At 41.6% G+C, this 22,614-nt stretch overlaps 1 protein-coding gene across 10 annotated transcripts in view; it reads right to left on the bottom strand.

Annotated features, from left to right (window-relative positions):
- LOC132837381 (late histone H2B.L4-like) overlaps positions 1 to 22,614 on the bottom strand; it is an 85,612-nt gene that overhangs the window by 45,597 nt on the left and 17,401 nt on the right. For 9 of the 10 annotated variants that reach the window (XR_009647518.1, XR_009647517.1, XR_009647523.1 and 6 more), the window contains exons 1-2: positions 3,670 to 3,839; positions 2,948 to 3,029 (exon numbers count right to left, since the gene is read on the bottom strand). The gene's annotated coding sequence lies outside the window, so the exon portion shown is untranslated. Of the gene's footprint in view, positions 1 to 2,947; positions 3,030 to 3,669; positions 3,840 to 7,836; positions 7,919 to 22,614 lie in introns of those variants that run through there. The other variant, XR_009647519.1, reaches the window with a different exon arrangement.

Raw genomic sequence — 22,614 nt, 5'->3', positions numbered from 1 at the left:
TTTAGGGACATTTTAATTATAGCTAATAGATAATGCCTCAGGCAAAAGGCTTCCACATTTTTAAAAAGAACAATTGTGCAATGAGAGGGGAGTGTCCCAGTTTTTCCAGCTCAGCTTTTCTCTGGTTTGATTTGGTCTTTAGCTGTCTGGCTATTGACTGAAAGCAGTCAGGCATTTGGAACAGCTGCTAAACCCAAAGAAGAAGGTCCATGCTGGTACTCTCTCTGTGACATCTCTCCTGTAAGACCCTGTGCTTGATTTTATCTTTTTTGTGCCAAGGGGTGTTTGTGGGGATTATTGCAAGTATTGGGAACAGCATCATTAAGTTGGTATATTCTGTTGGGTTTTCAGATAGGTTAAGTTATTTAGTATTCTGTTCTCTTTTAAGGCATAGGAGCATTTGTTTGTGTTTCATTTGATAATCTTGTAAATCAGTTCTGTTTGGTTTAAAACTATGTGGTTTGACCAGCTACATCACTCCAGGAATATCGGAGTTACACCTGCTTAAAACAACTTGCAAAGTTAGGGTCCGGGCTACTTGAAATGTTTTGAGCGGGTCTGGCCTGGTCCATACCAGTTAGGGGGCTCTTTGCAGGATTTGTTCTGTAGTTCTGATTTGGGATTAGGGTTGTTGGACTTGAAGGCAGCGAATGGTAGGTGTTAGTGTCTTTTGTTCCAGGTTTTGAATTCAGTTGGTTTAAACTGTGCTTCGATGAGAAACAGCTCCTTCAGTCAACCAGAGTTTTCTGCAGGTGGAAGAAGTGATTTTAGGCCTTTTACAAAAGGTGATTAAGGGTAAGCTGCTGGAAATAGCAGACAAGCTGGGCTTGAGTCTGTGTCCTTCCACGAAGAAAGGAGAGATAATTACAGCAATAGCTCAGCATTTACGCTTGTTGGAAACACCATCAGACTCTTCAGAGATGGCTAACATTCAATGGAAAATGCAGCAACTTGAGTAAGAGGCAAAAGACAAGGAAAGGGCAACAGAAATGAAATTTTTTGAATTATGATTAAATGCAGAAGAGAGAACGAGGAGAGAGAGAAAAGGAGAGAAAGGAAAGAAAGAGAGGGAGTTTGAACTTTGGAAATTGGCACATAGACAAGAGTTCAAAAATTCACTTCCTGAATTAGTGAAAACCCATGTGGAAGAGCAGAGAGTTAAAACAGTAAGACTATCAGCTGAAACGGCTGATGCTTATGAGTTGATCAAAGTTTGGTTTCTAAAACCAATTTCAATCCATGAGCGATAGAAGTTGAGGATAAGAGAAATCCTCACATGGAAAGGAAATTATAGATCTCAGTGAAGGTCATAAGGATGACTTATCACAAGTTAAAAAGGAAATCCCTAAAGGGGAAAGGGAAGTTACAAACCTCTGGTGTTTTCCCTGCAATAAAGTAGGCCACATGAAATCAGAGTATTGGTGGGTTAGGAAAAACACTGGGAAGCCAAATGTAGGAAACAGGAGAAGCCAATGAATTTTGTTATAGAGGTAACAGAAAGCACCATGGAGATTCGAAAGCTGCACCAGAATGTACAAGCTGGATGGAGTTGCCAGATCTTCTTAAACCATCCACCTCTGAAGGTAACGTTTACTCACATAGGCTAAGAGGATCAGGTAAAGTGGTTACAATATTAAGAAATACAAAGATCCTCTCAATCTGTGATGCTGAAAGATGAGGTGATATATACCTCTGAAGGACTATTGCTCAAAAATGTACTAGTAACGGGAATTCATGTTGAGACAAGAAACACTGAATTGTGAGAAGTGAGGTTAGAGTGTCCAGTGCAGTGACGAGTGGAGAAGTTTGGTAGGGGTAGTGAACAAACTCTCAGCTCCAGGAATACAATCTCTCCTTGCTAATGGTATTGTTGATTCACCGGTAGGAGTGCTGCTGTTGAAAAGCCAGTGAAAACTCAGGCAACTGAATTATTGCTGGACATATATCCTGAGAATTTTCCAGACTGTGGTGACAAAATCACCAGTTGAAACAGGAAAGATCAAAGAGTACAGATAAGAAAGTTGAAGTGAAATTAGCAGAGACCCTGGTGGATCAGATGGTTGAGACAAACCAGGAAGAGATAGATGACAAAGCAGACATCTTTAGCTGAGATAAATTAACCGAGTTACAGCAGAAAGATGAAAATTTAAAGGAATTGTACCAAAAGGCCAACACAGAAAAATAATCTGAATATATCCCTGCATATTATTATATTAATAATGATGTACTAATGAGGAAATGGAGACCATCACACATTCAGACCGATGAGAATTGGGCAGAATTGCATGAAGTTGTATTGCCAGTGGGTTATGGAAAGGAGGTGTTGTGAGTAGCACATGAGCTACCAGTAGGTCGTCATTTAGGAGCAAGAAAAACTCAGACTTTTGCAGAAACTGTTTGGAAATCACATTATTTAATTGTCGTCTCTGTCTGTGATGACTATTCAGTAAAAGATTAATGCTGTCCTTCTCAGTCACAGATAAACTCCATGTAAATGTGCTTCACCTGGGTTGGAGGATTTGAGTTAGCAGTAGAGGCTGAATAGGCTGGAGCTGTTTTCCCTGAGAGGGACCTTTATAGAGGTTCATAAAATCATGAGCAGCATGGATAAGTGGTAGAGGCTGGACCGAAGGGACTCTTTCCGTGCTGTACATCTGTATGACTCGATGTCTGTAAATAATAACACTTGTTGGAAATGGGGTGATGTATACTGAGAATGGAGAGAGAGAAACTGTTGATGAGCACAGTTTCCTTCCATCTCTGTACTTAGCAGCTACCTCACGGATGGTTGTTGAAACTATGTAACAGTATGATCTATTTGTTTATCTACATTGTAGAAAATGTTCTTATTAAATGCAGATTTTAATGTTGTTCCTGAGTGTCTATTTTGGATGAGGATTCAGTTTATCTATCTTCAAAATGGTGTAAATGTCAATGGGCTACATACCTGCTGTTTGCTCAAGGCAGCTGGTCCCACTTCCCTTTGAACCGAAGAAGTATCACAGTGTCTTAGTCCCTCAGGTATTTGTCTGGAGGAAGATAGAGAGACACAACCTGTTAATCAACGTGAAGCGAGTCTGGCAATATTGATCAATGTCACATTCATTGCATATTCTTTAGGATAAGCCAGCAACTTAACAAGAACCATGGATCGGATTCCATTGTTGCAGTGAGCTGCTTTTTGTCAGGAGATTGCGTTTATTTCTCATATGATTCGATTCCAATTGAGTGAGATGGAGAAACTAAGCAACTACGGCACAGCTCCATGAGTGGGACTACTCACCACCAGAATGCTAACACAGTTCAAAATCCAACTCCCAATACACTACCTGTTGGAGAGAGAAAAAACGGTGCTATACCTTATTTATTTCCCAAGACACACTCCTTTTACAGGAGTATCACATTCCTACAGTCGGTCTGCGATTCCGGAATTGACTGCACAATCTCAACAAACAATCGGAAATAATGAAATCTCAACAGAGTTCAGAGGATTGTAAATCACAAGAATGTCCCACAGCAGCTTCTTCCCGCTCTGCCTCCCTCAGCAGGCCCACACACAGCCCGAGAAAGGCCTCTCTCTTCCCCCCAGCCCGCTCACTCCAAGTTCCGGGACCAGTTCCTGCTCCGCCCGGCCTCTTACAAACAGCCCCCGGTTCTCCCTGAACTCACCCCGAATCAATCCCGGTCTCCGAGCCCCCTCTGTGTCCCAGGCTCTCATCCCGATGTGCTGCTGGAAGGAGCCTGCTGTTCCCTCGCTTCCCTGGGCGCTGATCTCTCCATTGCGGTCTGTTTCAAACAAACCTCTTGCACTCACTGAGTAAATGCTCCTCAATGGCAGCGCTGGGGGAGGGCCTCACGCATGCGCTTCTCTACTCAGGAATAGTCAGCTTTGGGGAGAAAACGTTCAGTCCCAGATACAGTTGGGGCTGGAGGCGGAGCTGGATGATCAAAGACATTGCCCTGCTCTGTCTGTCAATCAGTTTCCTCTGAATGCTGAATTAACACAGAATTTATCACTGTGTGAAAAAACTCATTCTTTTGAAATTGTGATGACATTCGTCATCAAGTTACACAATCTGCTGGAACCTGACCGTGAGTGTTTTCTACGCTTGGGGTGGATGCAACTCATTCTCAATTGCACAGACTTAAAGAGAAATGGAAAGAAAAAGTTTCTGTGCCATACTTTTCTTGAGTCAAGAGTTGAGTCACATCTGGAGTGTGGGATTAATATATTTCTGAGAACTTGATTGATAACTATGGGCCCAGAGACTTATCAATAACTGCTTAGGCATCGTGCAGCTTCATGTAGGGATTTATAGCATTTCTCAGTGTTATGTGAATACCTGTTAACCAGCAACTGTTAGCATGCAATATATGTGTCAATTTAACTCTGCATCTGTCGCATCCTTATTTACACATTTTGCATTAACTCAACATCTGTCCATTCAGATTCTGCTCCTCTGTGTAATAGCCAATTGGTGTTATTTCAAGGAGGTTTTATTCTGTATCCATCAAGCACAGATGTAAGCTGTAATATGTTATACTATTTGCCAGCCACTTAGTAATATTCCTGATATCTGTGCCCCAAGGAGAGGTGAGTTATGAAGATGCTGAGGATCAGAGGGCTTATTGATCTATCCTTGTCACTTTCTGCTGTGTGACTGTGAGAGTCAAGTACTCAGTCAGTACCAACTACTTTCAACTCTTTTATGTATGAAAGTTGCTGAATTCTCTGGCAGCCAATAATATTCTAAGAGTCCAATCATCACCAGGAATGTATGGTTGATTTTCAGGAAAACCCATCTGGTTCACTAGTGTCCTGTAAGGAAACTGCCATCCTTGTGTCTCCAGACCCACAGCAATGTGGTTGACTCATAACTACCCCCTGAGCAGTTAGGGATGGGCAATAAATAATGGCCTAGCCAGTGATGCCCTCATCCCATGAATGAATTTAGGAAAAATAATTCTCTGTGACTGAGATTCATTCTGTGATAGTAGATTTTAAGGGTGTTGTGATTGGGCCTTAAACTCTTCTGCATTTTGTGATTTATGACAGAATCACAGAATTGCTACAGCCATTCAGCCCATTGTGTCCAGACTGGGCTGTTGTTCATCTGTTCTCCATACTAATTTTCACTAATTGTTGGACGTCTGAACTTCATTCACTCACTGCCAGTATCTCAAGGTAAATGCTAATGTGAGATTAGTTCTGCTGTATTCTGCCATTGAATAACTATAGTGCCAGTTTGGTTTTGTATGCAACAGCATTAGGTGGAGTATGTGAATCTCATTCTCTTTACACGTTGAGTTGTATTTGTTTGGTCTGGGCATTGGACGAACTCGATCAATATTCACTGACACTTTGTAAGCGAAGGATTAATGCTGGTTCAATGTTTACTTTGCCATGAATCTGAATGTTATTGTTTGCATATTTTTTTTTACATTGTGTATGCAGGAGTCTTTATCAGTCGCTGCTAGACACTGAAATGTCATATCTAACACTAACTGAAACGATTAATGGTTTGGTGAGTCAATTTATAACTGTCCATATTTGGAAATACCTGGGCCTAAATTTAATTTTTTTCCCCTTTTTCTATTAACTGGCTGAGTGCGCGAGTGAGTTTTCTGTTGTGCTGCCAATTTGTATCACTTTCAAGGAGCGGTACTGGTCTATACCACACTGATATTTTCTGCATATCTCCTTGTGTTTCCAGTTCTGCATGTCATGATCTGATACACTTTGAGGTAGTTTTAATGCCTTATAAATCAGTGTTTCATTCAATAAAATGTACGGAAATGTTTCTGCATTATTCAGGTCCTCAAACAAAAATGGGAGTTTGGATAAAGTGTGTTTACATCAGCACCAGGCTGAGACTGAGACTAAATTCAATCGATCAGCCTCTGATACTTGATACCAATGCTGTCCTTATTCTTGGTATTGTATTTCACAGTGGTTCAGTGTCGTCTAAATTGAAACATGACACTTTTAGTAACTGCAAGCACAATTAATTGTTTAAACGTCTGCTACTTGACATGAATCAGGTCTCATCCATTGCCACTGGAGTCAGCTCCTGTCAGTGAACAAGGATGTGTATCTACATCTGCTAATATTTGGCCTTGTATGTGTAGTTGGATAATGTCCACAGCCGATGTTCTAGCCTACAGGATCCATGGACAGGTGAACATGCAACACATTACAGCAGAAAAACATCTGTGCTTTTCTTCAGAATCAAGAGGAGAAAAGCAATAGACTTTTGACATTCCTATAGTGCAGAGTCTAACCAGGAACAGTGGGGATATCAAGGTCTGGTTTTCAGGATGCTATCAATTTTTGTATTGTGGCATACTTTACAAATGAATTAATGATCATTATTAACCAAATCTATTTGCTCCTAAGTGAACACTTCAACTGCATTGCAGCTGACTGAAGACAATGCTCCTTGTGCAGAAAAGAGAAGTGGCCAATTCTATACTATTTACCAATCTGGACAGGATCTGGTGCAAGCCATGAGCAGTATTCTTGTGTAGCTCTCTGGTAGGGTGGGGGCAAACAAAAGGTCTTTTATTTTCCACTATTGGTGAAGAATATTTAAACAGTCAAATTCAATTTATTGAACAACCAACTCTTGGTGGTTAAAATAAAGGAGCAGCTTGACAAACCTATCAATTTTAGCTTTTTCTTTCTTTCTGCACTGCTTTAAATAGTAATGATCTGATTCCATTGACTCCTTGACAAAACTATATCCTGATTCCTTAATGTTTTTTATAGTTTAATAGAGAGATAGTCAAGATGAATGCAGGGTTCTTCATAGATTTCTTGAAACAAATTTTGAAAGACACAATAATAAAAACTTTCTTTCTGGACTGAAAAAAAATCCTACAAAATGATGAAATGGAGAATGGCGTTATGACACAGATGGGGATGACAACTTCAACTGCTGCCATGAAAAATCCATGGAAATGGAATACTTATTAAATTAACAATTCTAATCCCTTTCAATCAACTGTGTTGTTATAGACTGTTTTGATCAGTGCAGATTTAATAATTTCAATAGACATATTCTGTGCTGTAGATCTCTTTGACTTAAGATCAGACAGTAGAAATCAGATTGATAAAATGTTTCCTGCTAGTTGCGGTGTATATGGATCTTCATCACTGTTAGGTGTTGTAATGTGTATTTCAGGATGGTGTAGAAATTTGCAACTATTGTTAATCAGTCAGTAGCTCTGTGGGAGATAGAATGGTGTGCGAGCACACAAGCACACATATGGGGGTGGGATGGAGATGGTGGTTGTGGGTGTGTACACACACGATGAGCACTCTCTCGACATCAGGCTTTGGCCCAGAGGTTCATTCAGAATTTACATAGAGTTTAACTGTTGTGTCTTTTCCAGGACAATGATTTATCATAAACGTAATTTTGACTTTCTCAGTTACTGAAATTATCAAAGTTTCTTTCTGCATCTGCACTCAACATCTTCTTTATATATCCTTGTTGTAACAATGTAACAGCATGACTTGTTTGTTCACCTTGATGGTAACTTTAAAATTGCCTTTACTACATGTGGATTAATATAATTCCTGAATGTATATTTCATATGAGGATACAGTCTATTCCTCTTCTGATGTTGCAAATTATAACTGGCTATGCATAATGGAATTTATTGGAGCTGTGCTGTTGTGCATTGAGTAAGGAGAAATTTTAAAAAATATTTCATTAGTTGTGTCAGACTCGGATTGAATGCATACTTGTGGAAATTGAGCTCAATGTGTATCTGACTCAATCCACTCTGACTGTGGAAAGGATGTTCTCCAATCTGATAACTGTAACATACCTGCTGGTTAGTAAAAGCAGATAGTCATACTTGGCTTTGTACTGAGGAAATATTACATTATCTTGGTCCATCAATCATTTGCCTGCAGGAAGAAAAAGAGAGATATCATGATTTCTGAGTAGAAAGACATCAACTGATCAACGCAACAGTCAGGTCATGATCATGATACTTCTGTTTTTAAACAGAGCAGGGTCTGGTTACAAAGCAACACTGATCTCCTCCCAGTCTTTTCTGTTTGCAAAATTCTGAAATAATTTACTCAGATGAAAGTAAACTAACCAACACATGCACAGCTCCAAAAATAGAATGATTACACAGTTCAATATTCACCTCCCAAAAAACACTGACTGTTGAAGGAAGAATAACAGGCACTTTTATCATTAGATCACTGCCCTTTATTTCCCAACACTTCAATGTCTATTCACAACAAAAAGCGTGAAACAGAAGCCAAATAATGAATTTCCATCAGGGTTTAGGGGAGTAAAAACCCCAAGAATGTCCCACAGCAGCTCCTTCCCACTCTGCCTCCCTCAGCAGGCCCACACACAGCCAGAGAAAGGCCTCTTGTGTCTGACTGTTTGCTCATTTGGATATATCTCTGGAAATTGAGCTCAAACTAAGTCTGATCCAATCAGCTCTGTACCTGTGGAAAGAATGCTTTAACAGTGGTAACATACCTGCTGTTTGTTTGAAGCAACTGGTCACACTTGGCTTTGTACTTAGGAAATATGACATTGTCTTCATCATTCAAATACTTGCTTGGAGGAAGACAGAAGATTTTTCAGCTGTAAGTCAAGTTAGGCAAGATTTTTTTTGAGTGGGAGCAGCGGCTGAGTAAAAGCGAACCCGGGAGACTACAGCTAAGGTAAGACAGTTTGTTTTAAAATTACTTACCTGTAGCGGGCAGCGGTGTTTTTTTTTCTCTCTTCACAGAAAGAGCGGAAGCAGCAGGGGAAGTGACGGCGAGCAGAGGGGCAGCCGGGAAGGAAAACAGTGAGTATACAACTCAGGATCCTCAGCCGTTCCACGTATGTTAGACCGACCATTCCAGGGATCATCCGTGTGAATCTCCGCTGGACACGCTCCAGTGCCAGTATGTCCTTCCTGGGGTGTGGGGACCAAAACTGGACACAGTACTCCAAATGGGCCCTAACCAGAGCTTTATAAAGTCTCAGTAGCACAACGGTGCATTTATATTCCAACCCTCTAGAGATAAATGACAACATTGCATTCGCTTTCTTAATCACGGACCCAACCTGCATGTTTACCTTTTGAGAATCCTCGACTAGCACTCCCAGATCCCTTTGTACTTTGGCTTTACGAATTTTCTCACCGTTTAGAAAGTAGTCTATGCTTTTATTCTTTTTTCCAAGGTGCAAGACGTCGCATTTGCTCACATTGAATTCCATCAGTCATTTCCTGGATCACTCTCCCAAACTCTCTAGATCCTTCTGTAGCCTTCCCACTTCCTCAGTACTACCTGCCTGTCCACCTAACTTCGTATCATCGGCAAACTTCGCTAGAATGCCCCCAGTCCCTTCATCCAGATCATTAATATATAATGTGAACAGCTGCAGCCCCAAAACTGAACCCTGCGGGACACCGCTTGTCACCAGCTGCCATTCCGAAAAAGAACCTTTTATCCCAACTCTCTGCCTTCTGTCTGACAGCCAATCCTCAATCCATACCAGTAGCTCACCTCGAACACCATGGGCCCTCACCTTGCTCAGCAGCCTCCCGTGTGGCACCTTATCAAAGGCCTTTTATAAGTCTAGATTGACCACATCCACTGGGTTTCCCTGGTCTAACCTACTTGTCACCTCTTCAAAGAATTCCAACAGATTTGTCAGACACGACCTCCCCTTACTAAATCCATGTTGACTTGTTCTAATCAGACTCTGCTCTTCCAAGAAATTAGAAACCTCATCCTTAATGATGCATTCTAGAATTTTACCAATAACCGAGGTTAGGCTAATTGGCCTATCATTTTCCATCTTTTGTGTTGATCTTTTCTTGAACAAGGGGGTTTCAACAGCGATCTTCCAATCATCCAGGACTTTCCCTGACTCCAATGACTTTTGAAAGATCTCAACCAATGCCTCCGCTATTTCCTCATCTACCTCTCTCAGAAATCTAGGATGTATCCCATCGGGGCCAGGAGATTTATCAATTTTAAGACCTTTTAGCTTTTCTAGCATTATCTCTTTTGTAATGGCAGCCATACTCAACTCAGCCCTGTGACTCCCTTTAATTGTTGGGATATTACTCATGTCTTCCACTGTGAAGACTGACGCAAAGTACTTGTTAAGTACTCCTGCTATTTCCTTATCTCCTATCACTATGCTTCCAGCATCAGTTTGAAGTGGCCCAATGTCTACTTTTGCCTGTCGTTTGTTTCTTATGAATTGAAAGGAACTTTTACTATCATTTCTAATATTACTGGCTAGCCTACCTTCATATTTGATCCTCTCCTTCCTTATTTTTTTCTTTGTTATCCTCTGTTTGTTTTTGTAGCCTTCCCAATCTTCTGATTTCCCACTGCTCTTGGCCACTTTATAGGATCTCTCTTTTTCTTTAATAGGTTCCTGACTTTCTTTGTCAGCCATGGCTGTCTCATCCCTCCCCGGATAATCTTTCTTTTCTTGGTGATGAGCCTCTGTACAGTGTCTTCAATTATACCCACAAACTCCTGCCATACACTATCCTGAAATACTCATTGCAACTTCTAACAGTACTGAAGATCCATATACACTGCAACTAGCAGAAAACATGACATTATTCTGTGTTGTAAATTTCTTTGACTTGATATCTGAGAGCAGAAATCAGTTTCAGAGTCTTCAAATTATTAAGTCTGACTGATCAAAGAAAATGTATAACAACATAATAGTTAACTAAACTAACATTTCTAATCTGTTTTAACCAGAATTCCCTTTCCTCTAAAAATGTCATGGCAGCAGAGAAGCTGTCGTCCCCATCTGTATCGGAGTGTGTTTCTCCATTTCATAATTTTGTAGTTGTTTTCTTCTTCTGTCCAGCAAAAAAGTTTTTTTATTATTCCTTATGCATTTCAAAATGTGTTTTGATTTTCTGTGAAGAGCCCTGCATTCTTTTTGACTCTTCCGTCGATACATTAGAAAAAAGAAAGGAATTGGGGTATAGTTTTGTGAAGGAGTCAATGGAATCAGATGGTTGTCATTTAAAGCAGTGCAAAAAGATAGAAAAAGTCAAATTTGGTAGGTTTAATCAAGCTGCTCAATTTTTTTTCAACAAGAGTTGATGGTTCAATAAATTGAATTTGACAGTTCAAGTATTCTTCACTGAACGGTAGAATCTCCTCCTCCTCGTCCTTCCTCCCTTGCCTTACCACCCCCCCCCCCAACCAAACAACATAGAGCAACACCACACCACTGCACTCGATCCTGTCCAGACTGGCCAATTACCTTTCCTGTACTAGGAAAGGTCAGTCAACTGGAATGCAGATGAAATATTCACTTAATTGCAAATTGGTTTGGTTAATACTGATCATTAATTTATTGGTAAAATATGTCACGATGCAATAATTGATCACATCCTGAAAACCTGACCTTGATATCCCCACCGTTCCTATTTCGACTCTGCACTGTAGGAGTTACAAAAGTCCTTTGCTTTTCTCCCCTTGACTCTGAAGAAAAGCATACATACTTTTCTGCTGCAATGTGTTGCACGTGCACCTGTCCATGGATCCTACAGGCACTACAACGAAGGAACATTGACTGTGGACATTATTGAACTACATGTGCAGTGCCAGAGATTAACTGATATACAAACACATCCACTTTCACTGACAGGAGCTGACTCCAGTAGCAATGGATAGTACCTCTTTCATGACAAGTAGCAGAAGTTTGAACACTGAAGTACAGTAGCAGTTACTGAAAGTGATATGTTTCAATTTGGATGACACTGAAGCACTGTGAAACACAAGAATCAAGAATAAGGAGCACATTGATATCTAGTATCAGAGAGTGAATGAATCTCATTCTCGCACTGAGCCTGGTGCTGATGAACACACACATTCTGCACACTTTCATTCTGGTTGAAGGGCTGAGTAATGCAGAAGCGTTTCCATACATTTTAATGTATGAAACATTGATTTATAAGGCATTAAACCCACCTCATAAAGTGTGTCAGATCATGACATGCAGAACTGGAAACATAAGATGACATCCAAAAAATGTCAGTGTGATATAGATCAGTGCCACTCCTTTCAAGTGATCCAGATTGGCAGCACAACAGAAAATTCACTCACACTCAGCCAGTTATTGGTAAAAGGGGGGAAAAAATGAAATTTAGGCCCAGGTATTTCCAAATATGGTCAGTTTTAAATTAACTCACCAAACGATTATTTGCTTCAGTTAGTGACAGATGTTATACCTTTGTGTCCAGCAGCAACTGATAAAGGCTCCTGCATACACAAAATGTTAAAAAATAAACTGTCTGAATACAATAAAATTCAGATTCATGGCAAAGATAAATATTCATCCAACATTAATCTCTTCATCACAAAAGGTTAGTGAATATTGATCGAGTTTATCCTACACTCAGACCCAAAACAAACACAGCTGAACATGAGAATGAGATCCACATACTCTACCTGACACTGTTGCCCACAGAACAAAACTGGCACTATAGTTATTCAAAGACAGATAACGGCACAATTAATCTCAAATTAGCATTTATATAGAGATACTGGCAGTAAGTGGATAAAGTTCAGAATCCCAACAGTTAGTGGAATCTAGAATGGAGAACAGGTGAAGAATAGCATGTCAGTTCTCAGGAACGGTTACTGGACTGGAAATTTTAACTTGGGACACAATGGGCTGAATAGCCGTACCAATTCTGTACCTCTCATAAATCAGAAAATGCAGAAGACTTTCAGGGCCAATCGCAACATCCTAAAATCTGCTATCTCAGAATCAATCACAGTCACTGAGAATTATTTTTCCTAAATTCATTCACAGGACAACGGCATCACTGGCTAGGCCAGCATTTATTGCCCATCCCTAACTGCCCATGGGGTAGTTATGTGTCAGCCACATTGCTGTGGGTCTGGAAACACATGTAGGCCAGACCAGATAAGGATGGCAGTTTCGTTCCTTAAAGGACATTAGTGAACAAGATTGGTTTTTCAGGCAAACAACAATAGATTTGTTGTCATCATTGGATTCATATAATATTATTTGCTGTCAGCGAATTAAGCAACTTTGATACATGAGATTTGAAAGTGGCTGGTACTGATTGAGCCCTTGACTCTCAGTCACACAGCAGAAACTGACAAGGTTAGATCAATTCCTGAACACTCATGTGAACACAACAGAAACTGAAAGGTGTAGATTGATAGCTGTTCTCACCAATTCACACTGCAGAAACTGAAAGGGATGACATGATACTTAAACACACCCCTCACACTCCCCCCACACACACACTTTACAGACACTGGCAGGTACAGTCTGATAAATGCATTTGCACATTTATAAACTAGATGTTGACAGATACAGATTCATAGCTCCATCCTGAGATACACAGAGCAGAATATAACAGGGACAGATTGTTCAATCACACTCAAATGCACATGGCAGGACATTTCAGAGGAAGACTCGTAACTGCATTTTCATTCACAAAGCAGAAATTGACAGGAACAGATTGATAACACTGTTTCAAATTACTTAAATTGACATGTACAGTTTGAAAATGACACTCTCATACTCACAGGAGAAACTGACAGGTAGAGATTGATAATAAAAGAAATCAGTGTTACATTTGAGGTCTAGTGACCCTTCCACAGAACTGACTGTGTGCATTCTCCTAGCTGCCATGTGCTCTTCTCTATTCTGGGGAAACTGAGTGTAGATTGAGTGTCCACTTTGCTGAACACCTACATTCTGTCCAGAAAACAAGACCCTGAGCTTCCAGTTGCTTGCCACTTCAACACCACCCTGTTCCCTGGCCAACATCTCTGCCTCAGGCTTGCTGCAGTGTTCCAGCTAAAGCTCAGTGCAAGCTGGAAGAACAGCACCTCATTTTCTGGTTGGGAACCCGACAGCCTTCTGGGCCCAATATTGAGTTCTACAACCTTAGGGCAAGAGCTTTCCTGTGTCATTACCCAGAACCCCTCACACCAGGCCTTGTTATCACAAGGTCTGCTATTATACACCAATAGTCACTAACAGTCCCTGTTAATAGTGATTCACCTTCCTCGTCTGACCGTGATCTTTGGATTCTACATCCATCTACTATTTACTCCCAACCCTTCAACATACCCTACCTTCTGCAGAAAAAAAAAGCTAAACATTTCCTGGCTACCATCAATTCTCAGGAAGGGTTCCTGGACTGGAAATGTTAATTCTGATTTCTGTCCATAGACTCTGTCTGACCTGCTGAGCTTTGCCAGCAATTTAATTTTGGTTCTGATTTCTAGCATCTGCAGTTCTTTTGGTTTTCATTTAGAGATTAATAACTACATTTTCATATTCACAGAGCAGAAACTACCAGAGAAAATTGCTAACTACATTCACATGTTTACAAAAGAAAATTTGTCAGACAAACATTGATAAATACACTCACATTTACATTACAGAGCCTAACCGGGAAGGGTTCTTAACTAAACTTAACTAAAACCTTCACAAACCTGACAGAGGCTGTTAAACACTAAATTCTCCCATTCACATAGCAGAAACTGGCAGGCTTAGATTGACAATTACCCAAACTCATTCACCAAGCAGATATCCTCAGGAGGCTAAGTAAATTCACCATGTCTATAAAGACTCCTGCAAATTTTTATAGATGCACTACCTATCTGGATGCTTCACGGTGTGGTATAGCTACTGTTCTGCCCAAGACCACAAGAAACTACAGTGAGTTGTGAGCACAGTCCAGTCCATCACTGAAAGCAGCCTTTCATCCAGAGGCTCTCTTTATACTTGCCCCTGTCTCAGGAAAGCAGCCAATATAATCAAAGACTCATCTGACACCAGTTCTATGCTCCTCCACCCTGGTCTGTCAGGTGGAAAATACAGAAGTTTGAATACACCACCCAACAGACTCAAGAACTGATTCTCTGCTGTTATTAGACTTTTGAATGCACCTCTCAAATGTTAATGTTAATCTCTCTCTCTGCACCTTCTCTGCAACTTTAACACTTTATTCCAGATGCTGTTCTATTACCCCAATGCACTTTGTATGATATGGTCTGCCTGTAAGGCACTCAAAACAATACTTTTCATTGTATCTCTATACATGTGACAATAATAAATCAGATAATATCAAGTGGAAAACTGCACCCTCATGTCGCAAAATCGGAGAGGTACAGGTTGATAGCTACAGTCACAGGAAATCCCTGACATTACAGCACCTGACAGGAAGGATTGATAATTAAAGTCCCTTATTCACAAAGCAGAAACTGATGGTGACAGATGAAAGTTCAGCTCACACATTCACATTGCATAAACTGTCAGGAATTGACAATTACACAGACATATTCACCAAACAGAAACTGACAGCTATAGAATGATAACTATATTTATGTATTCACACAGCAGAGTCTGAAAGGTACAGATTGACAATTAAGAAAATGACAGGTAGACAATGATAACTGAACTAGTCGCATATTGATAGGGAAGAATCTGACAGGACAGATTGGTATTGGCTCTCTCAAATTGACGCAGTAGAAACAGATTGACAATGATACTCTGGTGTCAATTAGCAAAACCTGACAGGTACTGTTTGATAATTGCACTGAGAAATTGATTATAGCTAAAACTGACAGGTAGAGATCAAGATCTACATTCACACAGAAGATACTGACAGGTACAAATTGATGACTGCATTTAATACTCATACAGCAGAAACTGGCAGGGAGATACTGAGAATGACACACCCATTCTCAAAGCTGAAACTGACAGGTTCAGGTTGATAACTACACTGTCAGATACACAGCAGAAACTGTTAGAGAAAGATTGTTAAGTAAATTCACACATTCATAACGGCAGAAACTGACAAGTATATATTGATAACTAAACTCTCCATCCCCATCGGTGAAACACATAGGAACTGATCCTATTTACTTAAAATGTATTATCAATCAGTTTCTGCCAGTATGTGAATATAGTTATCAATCTCTCCCTGTCACTCTCTAGTAAATACATTTTGGACATTGCAGAGAGTGACAGGGACAGAGACAGATTGATAACTATATTAACTCTCTCATTTGCATGGCCTATACTGACAGGTACAGGTTGACAGCTGTACTCCCACATTCACCTCGAAGGAACTGACAGGTGTGGATTGATAAGGAAACTCTCAGATCCAGATACAAACTTGTATTGGGTAGCCCCATTGTGGAGTTGTAGAGGTGTTGGTTAGTAGCTGGTTTTCAGTGAATTGGTGTAGATTTCTTTTGTTACAATCACCAGACAAAGAGCAACTCAGGCCAAGAATGGAGTCAGACCTGTAATTCTGTTTGAAATGCTGGCTTGAAAGAAACACAGCCTCATGATTATAAAATGAATGTTATCTTGAAAGGTTTGATACTGTCAAACTCACTTAATGTTGACTTACAGGGCATGTCTCTTCTCTCTTCCTCCAGACAATTACATGAAGGACCAAGACGATGTAACATTCTCTCGGTATGAAGCCAAGTGTGATCAGTTCCTTCTAACAAACAGCAGGTATGTTATCGCTGTCAGACTGAAAAACATACTTTCCACAGTCACAGAACAGTTGAATTAGACACACATGGAACTCAATTTCGAGAGAGAAGTTTTCACAAGCATAGTCAAATACCACTAACCAATTATAACTTATTTTTAATCCCTCTCCATTCTCAATTCACATCACCCCATTTCCAATAAATGTTATCATTCACAGCTATTGAGTCATCGAGATGTACAGCACTCTTTAGTCCTACTCATCCATGCCTACCAGATGTCAAAAACTAATCCAGTCCCATTTGCCAGCACTTGACCCATATCCCTTTGAACCCTTCCTATTCGTGTACCCATCCCGATCCCTTTTTAAATGTTATAATTGTACCAACCTCCTCCTCCTTCCTCTGGCAGCTCATTCCTTACTTGTACCATCTTATGTGTGAATCTTTCCCTGTTTACCTTAAACCAACGCCTCTAGTTTTATACTCGCCCACCTCAGGGAAGAGACATTGTCCCTTATGATTTTATAAACCTCTGTGTGGTCAGCCCTAGCCTGTTCAGCCTCTCTATAGCTCAAATCCTCCAACCCTGACAAATTCCTTGTAAATCTTTTCCGAACCCTTCAACATTTCAAAATATCCTTCCAATACGAAGGAGACCAGTATTGCATGCACTATTCCAAAACTGGCCTCACCAATGACCTGCACAGCCACAACATGACCTCCCAACTCCTATAATCGATGCACTGACTAATGAAGAAAACGTACCTAACACCTTCACCGTCCTATCTGCCTGCGATTCCCTTTTCAAGGAGCTATGAACCTGCACTCCAAGGTCTCTTTGTTCAGCAATGCTCCCCACCATCTTAACATTAAGTGTACAAGTCCTGCCCTGATTTGCCTTTCCAAACTGTAGCGCCTAGATTTATCTGAATAAAACTCCATCTGCCACTCCTCAGCCCATTGGCCATGTGATCAAGGCCCTGTTGTACTTTGAAGGAACCTTCTTTGCTGTCCAATTTTGGTGTCATCTGCAAACTTATTAACTGTACCTGCTATGTTCAAATCCAAATCATTCACATAAATGATGAAAAGCAGTGGATCTAACACACCACTGGTCACAAGGCTCCAGTCTGAAAAGCAGCTCTCCTCCACCATCACCCCAATCTTCTACCATCGAGCAAGTTCTGCATCCAATTGGCTACCTTCCTTGTATTCCATGAGATTTAACCTTGCTAACCAATCTCCCATGAAGAACCTCATTGAAAGCCTTACTGAAGGCCATATAGATCACATTCACCACTCTGACCTCATCAATCCTCTTTGTTACTACTTCAAAACAACTCATTCAAGTTCATGTCACACGTTTTCCCACGCACTAAACCATGCTGACTATCCCTGATCAGTCCTTGCCTTACCAAATGCATGTCAATCCTGTTTCTCAGGATTACCTCCAACATCTTGCCCACCACCGATATCAGACTCACCGGTCCATAGTTGCCTGGCTTTTCCTTACCACCTTTCTTAAATAGTGGCACCACATTAACAGTCTTCCAGTCACCCACCACCTCACCTCCGACTATCAATGATAAAAATATCTCAGCAAGGTGCCCAGCAATCACTTCCCTACCTTCCCACAGAGTTCGAGGGTGCACCTGATCAGGTCTTGGGAATTTATCCACTTTTATGCCTTTCAAGACATCCAGCACTTTCTCCTCTGTAATGTGAACATTTATCAAGATATCACTATCTATTTTCCCACATTCTATTATCTTCCATGTCCTCCTTCACAGTGAACACTGATGCAAAATACTCATTTAGTATCTTCCCCATCTCCCACAGCTCCACGCATCAGGTGCCTTGCTGATCTTTGAGAGACCCTATTCTCTCCCTAGATACTCTTTTTTCCCTAATCTATTTCTAAAAACTCTTTGCATTCTCCTTACTTCTATTTGCCAAAGCTGTCTCATGTCTCCTTTTTGCCCTTGGGATTTCCCTCTTAAGGATACTCCTACTACCTTTATACTCTAGGGATTCACTCAATTTCTCCTGATTATACCTGACATATGCTTCATTTTTTCTGAACCAAAACCTCAATTTTTCTCATCATCCAGCATTCCCTACACCTACCGGCCTTTCCTTTCACCCAAACAGGAATATACTAACTCTGGACTCTTGTTATCGCATTTTGAAGGCTTCCTATTTTCCAGCCTTCACTTTACCTCCAAACATCTGCCCCCAATCAGCTTTTGAAAGTTCTTGCCTAATGCTGTCAAAATTAGCCTTCCTTCAATTTTGAACTTCAAAGACCCAGTCTGTCCTTTTCCATCACTATTTAAAAACGAACAGATTTATGGTTGCTGGCTCCAAACTGCTCCCCCACTGACACCTCAGTCACCTGCCCTGCCTTATTTCCCAGGAGTAGGTCAAATTTTGCACCTTCTCTGGCAGAACCATCCACATACTAAATCAGAAACATTCCTTGTACACACTTAAATTCCTCTCCTTCTAAACCTATGGCAGTCCCTGTCTACATTTCGAATGTTAAAATCCCCTACCATAACCACTGTATTATAACCACTTACAGAGAACTGAAATCTCCTTCCAAATTTGTTTCTGAATTTCTTTTTGCTGACTATGAGGGAGTCTGTAATACAATCCCACTAAGATGACCATCCCTTTCTTATTTCTCAGTACCATCCAAATAACTTACCAGGAATAAAATCCCTAAGTACAATAGTAATGCTATCCCTTATCAAAACTGCCACTCCCCTCCTCTCTCGCAACCACTTTCTAAGCTTACTGTAGCATTTGTATCCTGGATCATGAAGCTAATTCTCTCAGAACATTTACATGTTAATTAAGAAATTTTCTTCGAATTTTAAAAGTCTCTTCTCTATTAAAGCCTTTAACACAATGGTACTTCCAGACAATGTTTGTACAACCTACTATTACAGCCTTTATATTCTTACATATATCTGAAATCTGTGTATATTTGTTCCTCAGTTTCCTTCTGACTGTTGGGCCTACAGTACAGTCCCATCATGGTGATTATCTCTTTCTTATTTTAACCCAGATCTTTTCACTGGATGATCTTTTTCAGAAATATTTTCTCTAGTTAGAGCAGCAATGTTTTCCTTAATCAAAAATACCACTCTGCTTTCTCTTTTACCTGTCTTTCTATCCTTCCTATATCCCCCTCATACTTCTATAATCTATTGAATACAGACGCAGAAGTTATCCTCAATTGCTGTTTTTCTAACAAGTTCTTCATCCTGGGGTCATTCTTGTAAATGTACTCTGGGCTCCCTTCAACACAAGCACATCCTTCCCGAGATAATGGGCTCAAAGCTGCTCACAATATTCCAAATGCAGTCTGACCAGAGCTGATAGAGCCTCAGCAGTACATCTCTGCTCTTGTATTGTAGCCTCCTTGAAATAAATGTTAAAATGGCATTTGCCTTCCAAACTGCCAACTGAACCTGCCAGCTAACCTTAGAAGAATTCCGGAACTAGGACTCCCAAGGTCCCTTGCCTTTGAGATTTCTGAAGCCTTTCCCTGTTCAGAATGTTATCAACATCTTTATTCCTTCTAACAGAGTGCATAACCTCACAATTTCCCACATTGTATTCCATCTGTCACTTCTTTGTCCACTCGTGCAGCCTGTCCAAATCCTTCTACATCCTCCGCACCTGCTCAGCAATACCTGCCCTTCCACCGACATGTGTCTCATCTGCAAACATGGTAACAATGCCCTCAGTTCCTTTGTCCAGATAGTTAAGGCATAACATGAACAGTTGTGGTCCCAACACTGACCAGTGTGGATGTTCATGAGTCACCGGTTGCCGTTCTGTAAAAGACCCTTTTATCTTGACTCTCTGCCTTCTGCCAATTCTCTACCTTTATCTTATTTAGCAGCCTGCTGTGTGGTACCTTATCAAAGGCCTTCTAGAAATGCAAATCAATTACCTCCACTGGCTCTGTGTTGTCTAACTTGCTTGTGACTTCCTCAAAGAATTCAAACAGATCTGTCAAGGAAGACCTATCCTTAACAAAGCCGTGCTGACTCTGCCCTATTTTACCATGCACTTTTAAGTACTCTGCAGCCTCATTCTAAACAAGGGATTCTCAAACCTTAGGAATGACTATGTTCTAGCTACGTAGCCGATAGTTTCCTGCCTCTGCCTCCCTCCTTTCTTAAACATGTGTTGCATTAGCCATTTTCCAGTCATCTGGGACCCTGCCTGACTCTAGTGCTTTCTGAAAGATCATCACTAATGCCTCTTCAATCTACTCTGCTGTCTCCTTCAGTTATCTGGAGTGTAGTCCATCCGGTCTTGGTGATTTATCCACCTTCAGCTTCCCAGCACCTTCCCCTTACCAATGGCCAATGCACTCACTTCTGTCTCCACATCTCCCTTGAATTTCTGGTTTGTCGCTGGTGTCTTCCACTGTTAAAAACTGATGGAAAGTACCTCTTCAGATCCTCTGCCATGCCGTGGTTCCCCATTACTACTTCTCCAGCATTGTTTTCAAACTGTCCAATGTCCACTCTTGTCTCTCCATAACTGTTTAGATATCCAGAAGGGCCTGCAGCCCTCTTTTACATTAGTAACTCGCTTACTCTCATATTTCACTTCTTTGCCCGCCCCCACCTTTTTTCTTTTAAAAATTATTTCTGTTTTTTAAAGACTTCCAAATATTCTGCTTCCACTAATCTTTACCACACTATGTGCTGCTTCTGTTGCCTTTATGTTCTCCCTGACTTCTCATGTCAACCAGGGTTGTCTCATCCTCCCCTTAGTTGAAAAGTATGGTGCTGGAAATGCATAGCAGGCCAGGCAGCATCTGCGGAGCAGGAGAGTCAACGTTTCAGGTATAAGCCCTTCTTCAGGAATGAGGCTGGTGTGCCAAGCGGGCTGAGATAAATGGGGGGAGAATTTGGGGGAGAGGCGCTGGGAATACGATAAGTGGAAGGAGGTGAGGGTGATAAGTCGGAGAGGGGGTGGGCGCGGAGAGGTCGGGAAGAAGATTGCAGGTCAAGAGGGCTGTGCTGAATCCGGGGGTTGGGACTGAGATAAGGTTGGGGGGAGGGAAAATGAGGAAGCTGGAGAAATCTACATTCATCCCGTATAGTTGGAGGGTTCCTAGGTGGAAGATGAGGCGCTCTTCCTCCAGGCGTCGTGTGGCCTTGGTCTGGCAATGGAGGAGGGGGAGGTAAAAGTGTTCAGTCACGGGTGGTTTGGTTTGTTGGTGCGGGTGTCCCAGAGGTGTTCCCTGAAACGTTCCGCATGTAGGTGGTCTGTCTCCCCAATGTAGACGAGACCACACTCTCCACCGATGCTCTCCACCACATCTCCTCCACTTCCTGCACCTGAACCCCACCCCTCTAATAGCCTCCAGGACAGAACCCCACTGGTCCTCACCTTCCACCTCACCAACCTGCGGATACATCGTATCATCCTCTGTCATTTCCACCACCTCCAAACAGACCCCACCACCAGGGATATATTTCCATCCCCACCCCTATCAGTGTTCCGGAGAGACCACTCCCTCCGAAACTCCCTCATCAGGTCCACACCCCTCACCAACCCAACCTTCACTCCCGGCACCTTCCCCAGCAACCACAAGAAGTGCAAAACTTGCGGCCACACTCAGCCCCACCCACCTCCCTCCAATGCCCCAATGGATCCTTCCATATCCGTCGCAATTTCACCTGCACCTCCACACACATCATTTACTGTATCCGTTACACCCGATGTGGTCTCCTCTACACTGGGGAGATGGGCCGCCTACTTGCGGAACGTATCAAGGAACACCTTTGGGACACCCGCACCAACCAACCCAACCACCCCGTGGCTGAACACTTTAACTCCCCCTTCCACTCCATCAAGGACATGCAGGTCCTTGGCCACCTCCATTGCCAGACCCTGGTCACACGATGCCTGGAGGAAGAGCGCCTCATCTTCCACTTAGGAACCCTCCAACAACACAGGGTGACCGTAGATTTCTCTTGGCACACCAGCCTCATTCGTGAAGAAGGGCTTATGCCCGAAATGTCGATTCTCCTGCTCCTCGGATGCTGCCTGTCCTGCTG

The sequence above is a fragment of the Hemiscyllium ocellatum genome, chromosome 49 (genome assembly GCF_020745735.1).
Source record: "Hemiscyllium ocellatum isolate sHemOce1 chromosome 49, sHemOce1.pat.X.cur, whole genome shotgun sequence".
NCBI lineage: Eukaryota > Metazoa > Chordata > Chondrichthyes > Orectolobiformes > Hemiscylliidae > Hemiscyllium > Hemiscyllium ocellatum.
This window is presented reverse-complemented; position numbering and strand designations above follow the sequence as displayed.